The sequence below is a fragment of the Halichoerus grypus genome, chromosome X, assembly GCF_964656455.1.
Source record: "Halichoerus grypus chromosome X, mHalGry1.hap1.1, whole genome shotgun sequence".
Classification (NCBI taxonomy): Eukaryota; Metazoa; Chordata; class Mammalia; order Carnivora; family Phocidae; genus Halichoerus; species Halichoerus grypus.
In genome coordinates, this window is record NC_135727.1 from 55,654,185 (window position 1) to 55,669,491 (window position 15,307).

Genomic DNA, 15,307 nt, shown 5'->3' on the forward strand with positions numbered 1-15,307 from the left:
TCAAATGCTGTTTTTAATCATTTCCATATAAAATAAAACAGTGAAGACTAAACTAATATATGAAACAGGAGAATTGGCTTTCCATTAGATGTTCAAACTTTAAAAAGCCCTACAAAATTAGTTGACCACAATCACCTTATGGATCAGTAAAGTGTACTATGGTTGACAAAATATGCTAATATAGTCTGGATACTTTACCAGAAGTTTCCTGATACAGTTATTGGGACAAGTATGGGTGATAACAGCCCTATTGGACCTCTATATTGGCCAGATTAGGTTTTCAGTTTTAAGACTAATTATAGTTACTATCCTCTAAGTGAATGATATTGAAATTAGGTTATATCCATAAGAGAATATCTAAGATAGTCATGAGTTTGGCAAAACAGGTGATATGAGGAAGAGTTGTAGAATGTAAGGCACATATGATAAGTTATATAATTTCAAAGAAAAGATCATTGTGGGCTGGAGTGGTCAGGAAAAGCTTTAGGTAAAAGGTAAAATCTAATCTTGGATTAAGAATAGAATTCAAAAAAGTAGTGTACTGGGGAGAGGTAAATATATAGAATTAGCAAATATTGGATTTCACTTCTATTAAACTGAATTTGAAGGGCTGAAAAGCAAACACAATAGCTGAGTCAACATAAGTTACTGAAAACATTTGCTCTAGTCAATTCTGATATGAAAAAATTTCATCTTAGACAAAGACCATGGGTTAAATGGAGGATTAAAGTGTTGGTATGAAAATTTTGGAAACAATGTCTGAACATAGAAACATTCATTAATAAAGCTGAAAGGAAATCTATGTGGTAATGATAAACATGAGAGTCTATGCTTTATGTGAGATTTCTACAATTCTATGATATTGCTAACTGGAATCTTTTGTTTTCATAGACACAGTGACAACTGGGAGCTAACCTTATGATGACATTGGTGATCACCCTCACATTTTACCCATTATGGCAAAAAAGAGGGATTATGTGATGTTCTTTGCTGCAGTTTTAGAGATTTGAAATAAGAAGTGAAGACAAATAAAATGCTTTATGTGTACCTGTATTTTAAATCAATAAATAATAAAGGAAAAAGGAAAAAAAAAAACCTATGGATACAAGGTAAGAGAGCCTTAAAATGAACCATCTTATGATGAATGTAGCCTCATTTACTTTAAAGAAAATATTATAATATTTTAAATAAACTATAATTGATTATTTATGATAATTCTATTCCATTATAAAATTTTCTTAGATGCTTTTCTAAAGTAACCTAAAACTTTAGTTTTTGTGGCATGGTTTTCATCTGTCATGAAATCATGAGTAGCAATAGTTTTGTAGAGTCCTTTACTACTTAAAGCAAAATATTGAACAGCTGAATGGTGATAACACTGGCTACTTCTTAAGACATAATATTTTCTATGTGAATTTGCTAAGAAATATATATATATATATATATATATATATATATATATATATATATATTCTAAGAAATTTATATTTCAGCAAAATAAGAAATCTAGTTCATGAGAAAACAATGATAACAGGCCTTTATATATTGTACTGATTGGACCCTCATGAGAAATCAAAAGCTTTTTAAATGTCATCTTTTTAATTATGGAACTTAACACTTTTGAAATACTTCTATAAAGTTACATACAAGGGACTTTCAGCAATAAATAAGATGTACTGCATTAGATTATAATAGACAGGTAGGTGCATCCTAAAACATACAGGATATACTAAAACATTAAATATATTTAGCATTCCTTTTTTCAGCTTTATTGAGGTATAACTGACAAAATTGTAAAATATTTGAAGTCCACATCATGATGATTTGATATATGTATACACTGTGAAAGGATTACCCCCATCTAATTCACACATCTATCACTTCACATATATATTAATTAATTATTTATGTTTTGATGATGGCATTTAAGTTCTATATTCTTAGCAAATTTCAACTATATAATATGGTGTTATCAACTATAGTTACTGTGTTAAATTAGATCCTTATACCCTATTCATCTTAAAGCTGAATATTTGTACCCTTTTACCAACCTTTTCCAATTTCCCCCATGGCCCAGTCTCTGTTGAGCACTTTTCTATTCTCTGTCTCTACTTTTTTTTGGAAATACTGTACTCAACATCTCTAGCTATTTTCAGATAAGGGAATCATGCCTTCGTTCTTGTTATGACTGCCTTCCTCCTTATAGCTTATATCTCTATATTTTCCTTTTTTGCACCTTTTTTTCCAACTATATTGAGATATAATTGACATACAACATTGTGTAACTTTTCATTTATTTATTTATTTTTCAAAAGATTTTATTTATTTATTTTAAGGATAGAGAGAGGGAAGGGCAGAGGGAGAGGGAGAGAATCTCAAGCAGACCCTGGCTGAGTGCAGAGCCTGATGGGGGGCTTGATCCCACAACCCTGAGACCATGACCTGAGCCGAAATCTGTCTGTCGCTTAACCAACTGAGCCACCCAGGCACCCCTAACATCGTGTGACTTTAAAGTGTTTAATATGATGATTAATGCACTTATATACTTCAAAATGATTACTATAATAGGGTTAGTTAACACCTTCATTACCTCACATAACTATCATTTATTTTTTTGTGTGATGAGAACATTTAAGATCTACTCTGTTAGCAACATTAAAGTATATAATACTTAATTGTTAATTATAGTCACCATGCTGTATATTAGATCTCCAGAACTTATTCATCTTAGAACTGGAAATTTGCACATTTTGACCAACATCTCTGCATTTTCCCCACCTCCCAACCTCTGGCAAAAAGCAATCTATTCATCTACTGTCATTTTCTATGACTTTGTTTTTTTTTAGATTTTTAGATTCCACATTTAAGTGAGATCATACAGTATTTGTGTTCCTCTGTCTTATTTATTTCACTCAACATAATGGACTTAAGGTTCATCAATGTCACAAATGGTAGTTTTACTACTTTTCAATGGCTGAATAATATTCCATTGTGTGTGTATGTGTGTATACACATATAAATTTTTAGACAGTGTATAAAACCATATATGTATATATGTGCAAACATATTGCATTTTCTTTATCTACTTATCTGGTGACAAACACTTAGCTTATTTCCATGCCTTGACTATTGTGACTAATGCTACAGTGAACATAAGAGTACAGATATCACTTCAAGATACTGATTTTATTTTTTAAAGATAGATACCCAAAAGTGGGATTGCTAGATCATATAGTTCTATTTTTAATTATTTGAGGCAGCTCCAAACTGATTTCCATAACATCTGCATGATTTTACATTCCCACTAACAACGCACAAGTGTTGCCCTTTCTCAACATTCTCACCAACACTTGACATCTCTTCTGTTTCTTATAATAGCCATTCTAATATGTGCGAAGTGATAGCTCAATGTGATTTTGATTTGCAATTCCCTGATGATTGGTGATGTTGAGAATCTTTTCATGTATATGTGGGCCATTTGTGTGCCTTTGGGAAAAAGTCAACTCAAGTATTCTGCCCATTTTAAAAATCAGATGATTATTATTATTGTTATTATTTTTTCCATTGAGTTGTATAAGTTCATATTTTTTCAAGTTTTTATTTAAATTCCAGTTAACATACAGTATAATATTAGTTTCAGGTGAAGAATTTAGTGATTCATCACTTACATACAACACCCAGTGCTCATCATGAGTGCCTCCTTAATACCCATCACCTATTTAACACATTCCCCTGGGCCCACCTCCCCTCCAGTAACATACAGTTTGTTCTCTAGAGTTAAGAGTTTGTTTCCTGATTTGCCACTCTTTTTTCCCACTATGTTATTCTGTTTTGTTTCTTCAATTTCACATATATGTGAAATCATATGGTATTTGTCTTCCTCTGACTTATTTCATTTAGCGTAATACTTTCTAGCTCCATCCACTTTATTGCAAGTGACAAGATTTCATATTTTTTGGCTAATATTCCATTATATATATCAATTAAATTAATTAATTAACATCCATTATATATATGACACTTCTTTATCCATTCATCTGTCAATGGACATTTGGGCTCTTTCCATAATTTGGCAATTGTTGATAATGATGCTATAATCTTCAGGGTGCATGTGTCATTTTTAATCAGTGTTTTTGTATCTTTAGGGTAAATACCTAGTAGTGCAATTGCTGGATCATAGGGTAGTTCTATTTTTAACTTTTTGAGGAACCTCCATACTGTTTTCCAGAGTGTCTACACCAGTTCACATTCCCAACATCAGTGTAAGAGGGTTCCCCTTTCTCTGCATCCTCACCAACACCTGTTGTTTCCTATGTTGTTAATTTTAGCCATTCTGACAGGTGTGAGGTGATATCTCCTTGTAGTTTTCATTTCTATTTCCATAATTATGAGTGATGTTGAGCATCTTCTTATGTATTTGTTACCAATCTGTATGTCTTCTTCGGAAAAATATCTATTCATGTCTTCTGCCCATTTCTTAACTGGATTATTTGTTTTTGGGGTGTTCAGTTTGATAAGTTCTTTATATATTTTGGATACTAATCCTTTATCAGTTTTCATTTGCAAATATCTTCTCCCATTCTGAAGGTTGCCTTTTAGTTTTGTTGATTGTTTCTTTTGCTGTGCAGAAGATTTTATCCTGATGAAGTCCCAAAAGTTCATTTTTGCTTTTGTTTCCCTTGTCTCAGAAATAGAAAGAAGTTGCTATAGCCAATGTCAAGGAGGTTGCTCCCTGTGTCCTCTTCTAGAATTTTGATGGATTTCTGTCTCAAATTTGGGTCTTTCATCCATTTTAATTAATTTTTCTGTATGGTGCAAGAAATTTGTCCAGTTTTATTCTTTTGCATATTGCTGTCCAGTTTTCCCAACACCATTTTTTGAAGAGACTTTTTCCATTGGATATTCTTTCCTGCTTTGTCAGAGATTAGTTGACCATATGGTTGTGGGTCCATTTCTGGGGTTTTCTATTCTGTTCCACTGACTATATGTCTGTTTTTGTGCCAGTACCATACTGTCTTGATCACTACAGCTTTGTAATATAACTTTAAGTCCAGAATTGTGATGCCTCCAGTTTTGTTTTTTTCCTTTTCAAGGTTGCTTTGGCTACTTGGGGTTTTCTGTGGTTCCATACAAATTTTAGGAGTGTTTGTTCTAACTCTGTGAAAAATGCTGTGGTACTTTGATACAAATTGAATTAAATGTGTAAATTGCTTTGGGTAGTATAGACATTTTAACAATAGTTTTTCTTCCAATCTATAAGCATGGAATGTTTTTCCATTTCTTTGTGTCATCTTCAGTTTCTTCCATCAGTGTTTTATAGTTTTCAAAGTATAAATCTTTTACCTTTGGTTAGGTTTATTCTTTTTTTTAAGATTTTATTTATTTATTTGATGGAGAGAGACAGCAAGAGAGGGAAATGGAGTAGGGGGAGTGGAGAAGGAGAAGCAGGCTTTCTGTGGAACAGGGAGCCTGGTGCGGGGCTTGATCCCAGGACCCTGGGATTATGACCTGAGCCAAAGGCAGAGGCTTAATGACTGAGCAGCCCAGGCACCCCTTGGTTAGGTTTATTCTTAGGTATCTTATTATTTTTGGTGCAATTGTAAATGGGATTGATTTCTTGATTTCTCTTTCTGTTGCTTCATTATTGGTGTATAGAAATGCAACCAATTTCTATAGGTTGATTTTGTATCCTGCAATTTTACTGCATTTGTGTATCAGTTCTAGCAATCTTTTGGTGGAGTCTTTTGGGTTTTCTACATAGAGAATCATGTCATCTGGGAAGAGTGAGAGTTTGACTTCTTTGCTGATTTGGATGCCTTTAATTTCTTTTTGTTGTCTAATTGCTGAGGCTAGGACTTCCACTACTATGTTGAACAATGGTGGTGAGAGCACACCCCTGTCATGTTCCTGACCTTAGGGGAAAAACTCAGTTTTTCCTCATTGAGTATGTAGTTAACTGTGGGTTTTTCTTTCTTTTTTTTTTTTTTTTTAAGATTTTATTTATTCACTTGAGACACAGAGATACAGAGAGAGAGAGAGAGACAGAGAGAGGGAGAGAGCATGAATAGGGAGAGAGGAAGAGGGAGAGGGAGAAGCAGGTTCCCTGCTGAGCCAGGAGCCGGATGTGGGGCTCGATCCCACGACCCTGCGATCATGACCTGAGCCGAAGGAAGGCGCTTAACCATCTGAGCCACCCAGGCACCCCAACTGTGGGTTTTTCATACATGGCCTTTATTATGTTGAGATATGTTCCCTCTATCCCTACTCTGTTGAGAGTTTTTATTAAGAATGGATGCTGTACCTTGTCAAATGATTCTTCTGCATCTATTGAAAAGATTATATGGTTCTAATACATTTTTTTATTAATGTGGTGTATCTCATTGAGTGATTTGCAAATATTGAATCACACTTGCAGTGCAGGAATAAATCCCACCTCATCGTGATGAATGATTCTTTTAATGTACTGTTGGATTTGGTTTGCTAGTATTTTGTTGAGAAATTTTGCATCCACATTCATCGGGGATATTGTACTGTAGCCTACCTTTTCAGTGGAGTCTTTGTCTGGTTTTTGTATCAGGGTAATGCTTACCTCATAGAATGAATTTGGAAGTTTTCCTGCCATTTCTTTTTTCAATAGTTTGAGAATAATAGGTATTATATCTTTAAATGTTTGGTAGAATTTCCCTGGGAAAACATCTGGCCCTGTACTTTTGTTCTTTGGGAGATTTTTGATTACAGATTCAATTTCTTTACTGGTTATCAGTCTGTTCAAGTTTCCTATTTCTTCCAGTTTCTGTTTTGGTAGTTCATATGTTTTTAGGAATTTATCCTTTTCTCCCAGGTGTCCAATTTTGTGCCATATAATTTTTCATAATACTCTCTTATAATTATTTGTATTATTGTGGTGTTGGTTTTTAATTCTCCTTTCTCATTTGTAATTTTATTTGTTTGTGTCTTTCCTCTTTTCTTTTTGATAAGTGTGGCTAGGTGTTTATCAATTATATTATTATTTTTTTAATGTAACATCTGCTGGTTTCATTGACCAGTTATTTTTAGTTGCTATATTCATTTTTGCTCTAATCTTTATTATTTCCTTCTTTTGCTGTCTTTAAGCTTTGCTTATTGTTCTTTTACTTGCTCCTTTAGGTGTAAGGTTAGGTTGTTTATTTGAGATTTTTCTTGCTTCTTAAGGTAGCCCTCTATTGCTAATACTTTACCTTTATGAACACTTTGGCTGCATCCTAAAGGTTTTGGAACTTCATGTTTTCATTTTCAATTTTTTCCATTTTTTTATTTCTTCTTTGATTTCCTGGGTGACCCATTCATTGTTTAGTAGCATGATGTTTATCCTCCATGTATTTATAGTCTTTCCAATTTTTTCTTGTGGTTGACTTATTGTGGTAAGAAAATATGCATAGGATGATGTCAATCTTTTGGTACTTCTTGAGTCCTGATTTGTGACCTCATATGTGATCTATTCTGGAGAATGTCCCATGTGCACTTGAAAAGAATGTGTATTCTGCTGCCTTAGGATGAAATGTACTGAATATATCCATTAAGCCCATCTGGTCCATGGTGTCATTCAAAGCCATTGTTTCCTTGCTGTTTTCTGCTTAGATGATCAGTTCATTGATGTAAGTGGGGTGTTAAATTCCCCTACTCTTATTGTATTATTATCAATGAGGTCCTTTATGTTCCTTATTAATTGCTTTACATATTTGGTTGCTCCCAAGTTGGGGGCATAAATATTTACAATTGTTAGATCTTCTTGTTTTTCCCCTTTATTATGATATGGTTCCCTTCTTCATGTCTTGTTACAGTCTTTGGTTTGAAATCTAGTTTGTCAGAAGTAAGTATTGCTACTCAGGCTTTCTTTTGACTTCCATTTGCATGATAAATGGTTCTCTGCTCCTTCACTTTCAATCTGCAGATGACTTAGGTCTAAAACACATCTCTTACAGGCAGCATATAGATGGGTCTTATTTTTTAAACCAATATGACAGCATATGTCTTTTGATTGGAATGTTTAGTCCATTTTCATTTAGAGTACTTATTTATGGATATGTATTTATTGCCATTTTATTACTTGTTTTGTCACTGTTTCTGGAAATTTTCTCTGTTCCTTTCTAGTCTTTGTCACTTTTGGTCTTTCCCACTGAAAGCATCCCCTTTGATATTTCTTGCTGTTCACTCATCATGAGCTCCTTTAGTTTTTGTTTGTTTGGGAAACTCTGTCTCTCTTTCTATTCTGAATGATAGTCTTGCTGGATAGAGTATTCTTGGCTGCATAGTTTTCTCAATAAGCACTTTGAATATATCATGTGAATCCTTTCTTGCTTGTCAAGTTTCTGTGGCAATATCTGCTGCTAGACTTATGGGTCTTCCCATGTAAGTTAGGGGCTTCTTTTACCTTGTTGCTCTTAAGATTTTTACTTTATCAGTATTTTGTGTAATTTTATCTACAATATGTCTCCATTTTGGCCTGCTTCTGTTGATTTTAATGGGAGTTCTCTGTGCCTCCTGAATTTGGATGTGTGGTTCCTTCCCCAGATTAAGGAAGTTTTCAGCTATAATTTCCTCAAATAAGCCTTCTTCTCCCTTTTCTGTCTTTTCTTCTGGGACTCCTATGAGACAAATGTTATTATATTTGATGGGGTCACTGAGTTCCCTAAGTCTATTCTCATGATCTATAATTCTTCTCTCTTTTGTTCAGCTTCATTATTTTCCATTAGTCTATCTTCTATATCACTCTGCTTCTTCTTCTGCTTATTCTTAAATGTGCTTATTCCTCTGCTTCTTCCATCCTTATGGTCATTACATCCAGTCTTTTTTTAATCTAAATTATTGCATTTTTCATTTCTGACTGATTGTTTTTTAACTCTTTACCACTTTGGTAAGGGTCTCTGTAATGTCTTCCATGTTTTTCTCAAGCCCAGTGAGTATCATTATGATTTTGTTTTAAATTTCCCATCAGGCATATTGCTTATATCTGTTTCAATTAGATCTCTGGCTGTGACCATTTATTGTTCTTTCTTTTGGGATGAATTCTTCCATCTGGCATTTTGTCTAGGTCTCTGTCTTCTTCTGTGTGGTAGAAAATCTTGTTATGGTTCCTGCTCCTTTGAGTAATGTCTTTGTGAAGGAGAAGTCATATAGTGTCCAAGGCTGGTGCTTCAGGGAGTGTCTCTGATGTGTGCTGCGTGCACTCTGTTGCTATGTGTTTTTTTTTTTTTTTTTTTAGTTTAATTTAATTTTATTATGTTAGTCACTATACAATACACCATTAGTTTTTTTTTTTAATATTTCTAAGATTTAAAAAGTGTTTAAAGTTTGTAATTCCTAGTAGGAAAACATTATCTGAATGAATACCCTAATGGCAAGCCACTATAGAATGTTTCAGTTGCATGTCGGGCAGAGGAGTAGGGATTCTCTTCACAACACCCCAGCTTTCTTCATGAGAAGGTCAGAGGTACACTGTTTGTATTATTGTGACATCCATTAGGTGATCGTTGCTTTTCCTTCAGCAAGGGCTTTATTTGTCAGAAGGGCATTATGCTTTACCTCCAAATTTGGCTGACAATTTACTGATGAGATTCATAACCTTTGGATTGCTCTGATATTTTGACATATTTGCTGGGTTCTGGGCCACATCCTGGAAGGCCACCATAACTTCTGGATCCTGCAGGGCTGCGAGGACCTCTGGATCCCTAAGAATTTCATTGAGCCCAGGCATTCCTGCCATTCCAGTTATCCCCCCTGCCATTCCAGGCATTCCTCCAGGAAAATTACCAGGCATTCCCCCAGGAAAGCCACCTGGGAAAGAGCCATACTGAGCTCCTGATTGTTGTCTGGCTTATTCCTCCCTTTGGGCTCTCTCATGTTCTTCCTGAGCCTTCTTAACCCTTTCTATTCTTTCTTTGATCTCTCACTCTTCACATTTTCACTCATACTTTCTCCGATGTTCAGCAATTTTCTGGGCCCTCGGTTGAACTTCTTTCAGCATTGCAGTAACATCTTCATCATAATCCAGTTTACAAGCAAGGGCAAGATCATGTGCTGCTTCTTCCCAATGGCCCAGAAGTCTGTGTGCTTTCCCTCGCCACTTATAAGGCTGAGCTCAATCAGGATTTATTTCAATAGCTCTGTCACAGTCTCGAACGGCAGCATTTGGCTTCTGTAATTTGATGAAGACACTGGCTCTCTTGGTATACAGAATGGCCAAGCAAAGATTCAGTTTGATGGCATCTGTGAACAAGTCAATGGCTTTCTGTAGTTCACCATCATTTAGGGCATCAATGGCAGCCACTTATTTATCATTTGCCTGATCCATCATTTCCTCGGTTATCTCCACATTTTCATCTCCCATTTCTTGAGGGGCATCAGTATCTGGTTCAATCACACCTTCATTGTCAATTTCTAGATCACTTTCCTCACTTGATGGTTCGTCTGTCTTTATGTTTTCTTCTGCCTTCTTATTATCTGTTTTTTCTTCCTTGATACTGTCTTCTGATTTAGTGTTATGAGTGGCAGGTGGTATTTTATCCCTCATGCTCTCCACCCACTCCTGCAGGAAGCGCATTTCCTCGGTGTGCAGAACACTTGGATCCTGCTTACACATTTTCAGGAAGGCCCGACGTTCACTCACTTTGCAGGGGTCCATGGTCCAGAGGCGTTGGCAGGTGGCAGGCGGCAGGCCGGCTGAGGTTGCGGCCGATTCCAGGTGCGGGTAGTAGCTCAGCGCGATCGTGTGGAAGGGGCAATACATCATTAGTTTTTGATGTAGTGATTCATGATTCATTGTTTTCACATAACACCCACTGCTGTTGCTATGTTTTGACTGCTCTATCCCTCAAGTCAGTTATCTCCAAGGCTCTCTTTGCCTGCAGTTGGCAGTGTTTGGAACTTGGCCAGAGTGTGGCAAGTTTTAACTAGGTGTGTTCTGGTCTGCTTCTTAAGTGAGACCTGCTACTACTTCCACTAAAACTGAAGTCTTTTGGAACTCTATGTTTAGTAGATGTGGTGCTTGCAGGAGTTTGTGGTGATCTTCTGGGGTAGAGGTCTGCTGCACTGGTCTTCATGCCCACTTGCCTGAGAAAAGCAGTACCGGCATAGTGCAAAGGGGTGGGACTTAGTGTAACCAGTTTAGGCAGCCAGTGGTGGAGCTGTGCTGTTTACTAAAGTTAGTTTATGCTGAAGGGCAGGTGAGGAAATGGTACCATTCATCTCCTATATCTCTGGGGAGAGATATCTGTGCTTGCTGCTCTCAGGGAAGCACTCCCAGAAGAGTGAATAATTTCCCCTCATGCATCCCTGGCATTTTTCATATTGCTGTTGTCATATTGTCTGTCTCTGGGTTGCATGCTTGCCTGGATAAGCGCAATGCACTTTGTTCTCTGTCCCCGCTAAGTCTGCTAACTTTTAAACTTCCAAACTTTAGGGACATGTTGTGGTGGGGGCCTGCACTTGTCTGTGTGTGTGTGTGGGGGGGGTTCTTACTGTGCTTGGAAAGATGCAGCTTTAACTGAGAAGGGCAGTAGTGCCAGAGCATTATGGTGTGGGATTTGGAGCAAAGCAGGCTAAAGAGCCAGTGTCCAGTTTAGGTGCCCTCAACAGGTGTCTCCGTGCCTATGCTGGAAGTGGAGGAGTGAAATGGCATCTGCTGGCTCTTTTGTCTCCAGAGGTATTTCTGTGAATGTCATCTTTCACAGACATGCTCCAAAAAGAGTGAACAGTCTCTCTCTGTGTGTCTTAGGTTGTCCTCAGATCTTGCAGTCTGCCCTGAGGAGGTTGTTTGCCTGCTTTCTCTCCAGGACTAGGACAGTGCCCTCAGATTTATATCCCAGCCAAGCCTGCTGACCTCTAAAACTCTAGTCTTTGAGCCCCACTGGTTGCAAAAACTCATGAAAATCAGCCCCTCTCATTTTCCCAGTCAATGGCTTTGAAGAAGTGTTCTCCTTGTGCATATCCCTGTGCTCTCCACTCTCTCTTGGCCCTCTCTACAACTAGGGCTCCCTCCCCTCTGCAGCACCGGTGATCTATTTCTCCCCCAAACCACATCTCTGCATTCCTTATTTTCCACAATGTGGCCTCTTCTTTACCTCTAGTTGTGCAGTTTGTTCTGTCAGTCCTCAGTTGATTTCTTTGGTATTCAGAATGATTTGATAGTTATTTAGTTATGTTCTAAGGATGAGATAAGCCTAGGATCCTCCTACCATGCTGCCATCTTAGCTCTCCCTATGAGTTCTTCATATATTTTGGGCACTTACCTCTTATCAAATAAATAATTTGCAAATATTTTCTCCCATTCCTTAGGTTGTCTTCATTTTGTTGATTTTTTTTTTTGCTGTTTCCTGTACCTTTTTAAATTTAAAGATTTTCTTTTAAACAAGTGAACACCACATTAGTAGTAGTATTACATGAGTCTTGATCAAGAATCCAACTGAGATTATTTTGATGATGTGACTATAAAAAATTATACTAGAAAAATCCCATAAAAATGTAGGTATCCATGTCTCTGTAAATTGGTTGTCAATGCATTACAACTAAAAACTCCGGTGAGAAACCTATGTACAGTATTTGTATTTCAATAGTAGCACAATGTTGAGTGTATCTTAATATAGGGTTCTAATTTTTAAAATGTGGTGATAATGTCTACATTTGTTTTTGATAACATTTTTCTCCTGTTTTTTGGATATTTCCAAATACACCCCTATCTCAGGTTTAAATTAAGTTACTCTCTCGTTTGTTAAAGTGGGTTCTTAGAATGGTGCTGTTTACAAGGCACCATGTTCTAGTAATGTAAGCAGTGGATAGAGTATGATAAATTTAAGAATTCATTTTGGTGAGTATGTGGAGAAAAAGGAACCCTTATGTACTGTTGGTGGGAATATAAATTGATACAGCCACTGTGGATAATGGTACATAGGTTTCATAAAAAAATTATAAATGAAAATACCATATGATCCAATAATTACAATATTGGTATTTACCCAAAGAAAATGAAACCACTAAATAAAATATCTATCTATATAGATAGATAGATATGCACCCTACGTTTATTGTAGCATTATTTACAATAACCAAATTATGGAGGCAACATAAATGTCAATTAACAGATTAATAGATAAGGAGATGTGGTATATATCTATATATCTATTATCTATATATATGTAATAAAACATTATATATATATTGCAAAAACTCATGCATAACACAAGCATTTCCCCAGTATATATATATATATATATATATATATATATATAATGAAATATTACACAGCCATAAAATAGGATGAGATCTTGATATGTGCAACAATATGGATGGACTTAGAGGGTATTATAGTAAGTGAAATAAGTCAGAAAAAGGCAAAAGTATGTGATTTCACTCATATGTAGAATCTACAAAACAAATAAACAGCAGAATCAGAACTATAAATATAGAGAAAAAACTGATGGCTGCTGGAAAGAAGGTGGGTGAGGGGATGAGTAAAATGGGTTTAGGGGAGTAGAAGATTCAGGCTTCCAGTTATGGAATAACTAAGACATGGTAATAAAAGGCACAGCATAGGGAATATAGTCAATGGTATTGTAATAGCATTGTATGGTGAGTGATGATAACTACCCTTCTAGTGAGCATAGCATAATGTATACAGTTGTCTAATCACTATGTTGTACAGCTAAAATTAATATTGCAATGTGTGTCAGGTATACTCAAATAAAAAAAATAAAGACAAACAAAAAATCCATTTTGATAACATCATTGCTTTATTTGGATTATGGTAAAAATTAACCTAACAACATATGGAAAAAAGGATCAGAGGCCTGCAAATAAACATGATCCTAACTTAACCCAGTAGTGGAGAAACCAGGGCTATTTATGGCTTAACAGAGGACAATGACTGTCTTGAAAAAGAGGAAGTAATCTCCAAAAATAAATGTGGAGATTAGTTAGATGCATAAGGGCAGAATATTTGGTCTATGAGTGTTTTTCTAGTACTCAAATTACACTGCCTACATAAGGGGTCACCAGGAGGAGTCCAGAGGCAAGACTGAAGCATTATTTTCACTGGGTTCTAAAAGCAAATGTTGGTGGGCAACAGTCCCTTTAGGTTTCCAAACTTTACCTTAACACAAACATTTCCCCAGTATAAACAGCTTCCTTTTTCTGAAACTACTAGGCACCTAATTATTGTCCCAAAGAATAAACATGTCACACACACACACACATACACATCCTCTGTATCAGTAGTTAGCATACTGGAACTAAGGGTACAGTTATTTTTATTACTAAAAGTACAGTTTTGGTAAGCAAGTTTTTCTAATTTAGTTAAAAATACTAACATTATCTATGGCTTATTTGATACTATTATAGCACTTGTTACATTTCATCTTGCTTTATAGTTATTAGTATACATATTTTATGCTCTCTGCTATAATGTAAGCAACTGGAAAGCAGTTATTTTATACATCATTCTCTCTTTCAAGGTACTTCAGATATACTAGGTTTGTAAATATTTATTGAATGTATTAATTATGTAGTAGTTTTAGGGGAATTTTAACTTTTATGAAATTTTTTTTTTCCAGACATGAAAGGAATTTACAGTAATATGCTTTTTTGACTTTCATTTATTGTTTTTTTTTTTTTTAAGATTTTATTTATTTATTTGACAGAGAGAGACACAGCGAGAGAGGGAACACAAGCAGAGGGAGTGGGAGGGGAGAAGCAGGCTTCCCGTGGAGCAGGGAGCCTGATGCGGGGCTCGATCCCAGGACCCTGGGATCATGACCTGAGCCGAAGGCAGGTGCTTAACGACTGAGCCACTCAGGCGCCCTCATTTATTGTTTTGTATCAGTGTAAAAAACTCGCAGTCAGAATTACTTTAGCTTCTTTAACAGTAGGGAGGGAGAATGTCTTGACATACAAAATTGAATCTAAAAGGAATATAAAATAAAACACTCCAGAAAATGAGCAAGATTCAGCTAGCAGGAAGGTCCAAGCTCAAAGTATCTCAGCTGAGGTCAACATTAAAGAATTTTCATGTTTTGTTTGTTTGTTTGTTTTTTCTGTTTGTTTTTGTTTTTGTTTTTGTAGAAAGCATTCCCTTCATGTCTCACTAAGTGCTTCTAGAACAAGTGTTAACAAAATATGGCCTGTGGGCCAAATCCAGCAGCCATCTCTTTTGTATAGTTAGTAAGCTAAAGAGGGATTTTACATTTTTAAATAATTAACAAGATCAAAAGGACACAGGAAAATTATGTGCAATTCCAAATTCAATGTCTATAAATGTGGTTTTATTGAAATGTTGTAA

General features: G+C 35.8%; 1 protein-coding gene and 1 pseudogene across 1 annotated transcript in view; both read right to left on the reverse strand.

Annotated features, from left to right (window-relative positions):
• KLHL4 (kelch like family member 4) overlaps positions 1 to 15,307 on the reverse strand; it is a 169,567-nt gene that overhangs the window by 114,895 nt on the left and 39,365 nt on the right.
• Positions 9,551 to 10,660, reverse strand: LOC118546345 (hsc70-interacting protein pseudogene; annotated as a pseudogene).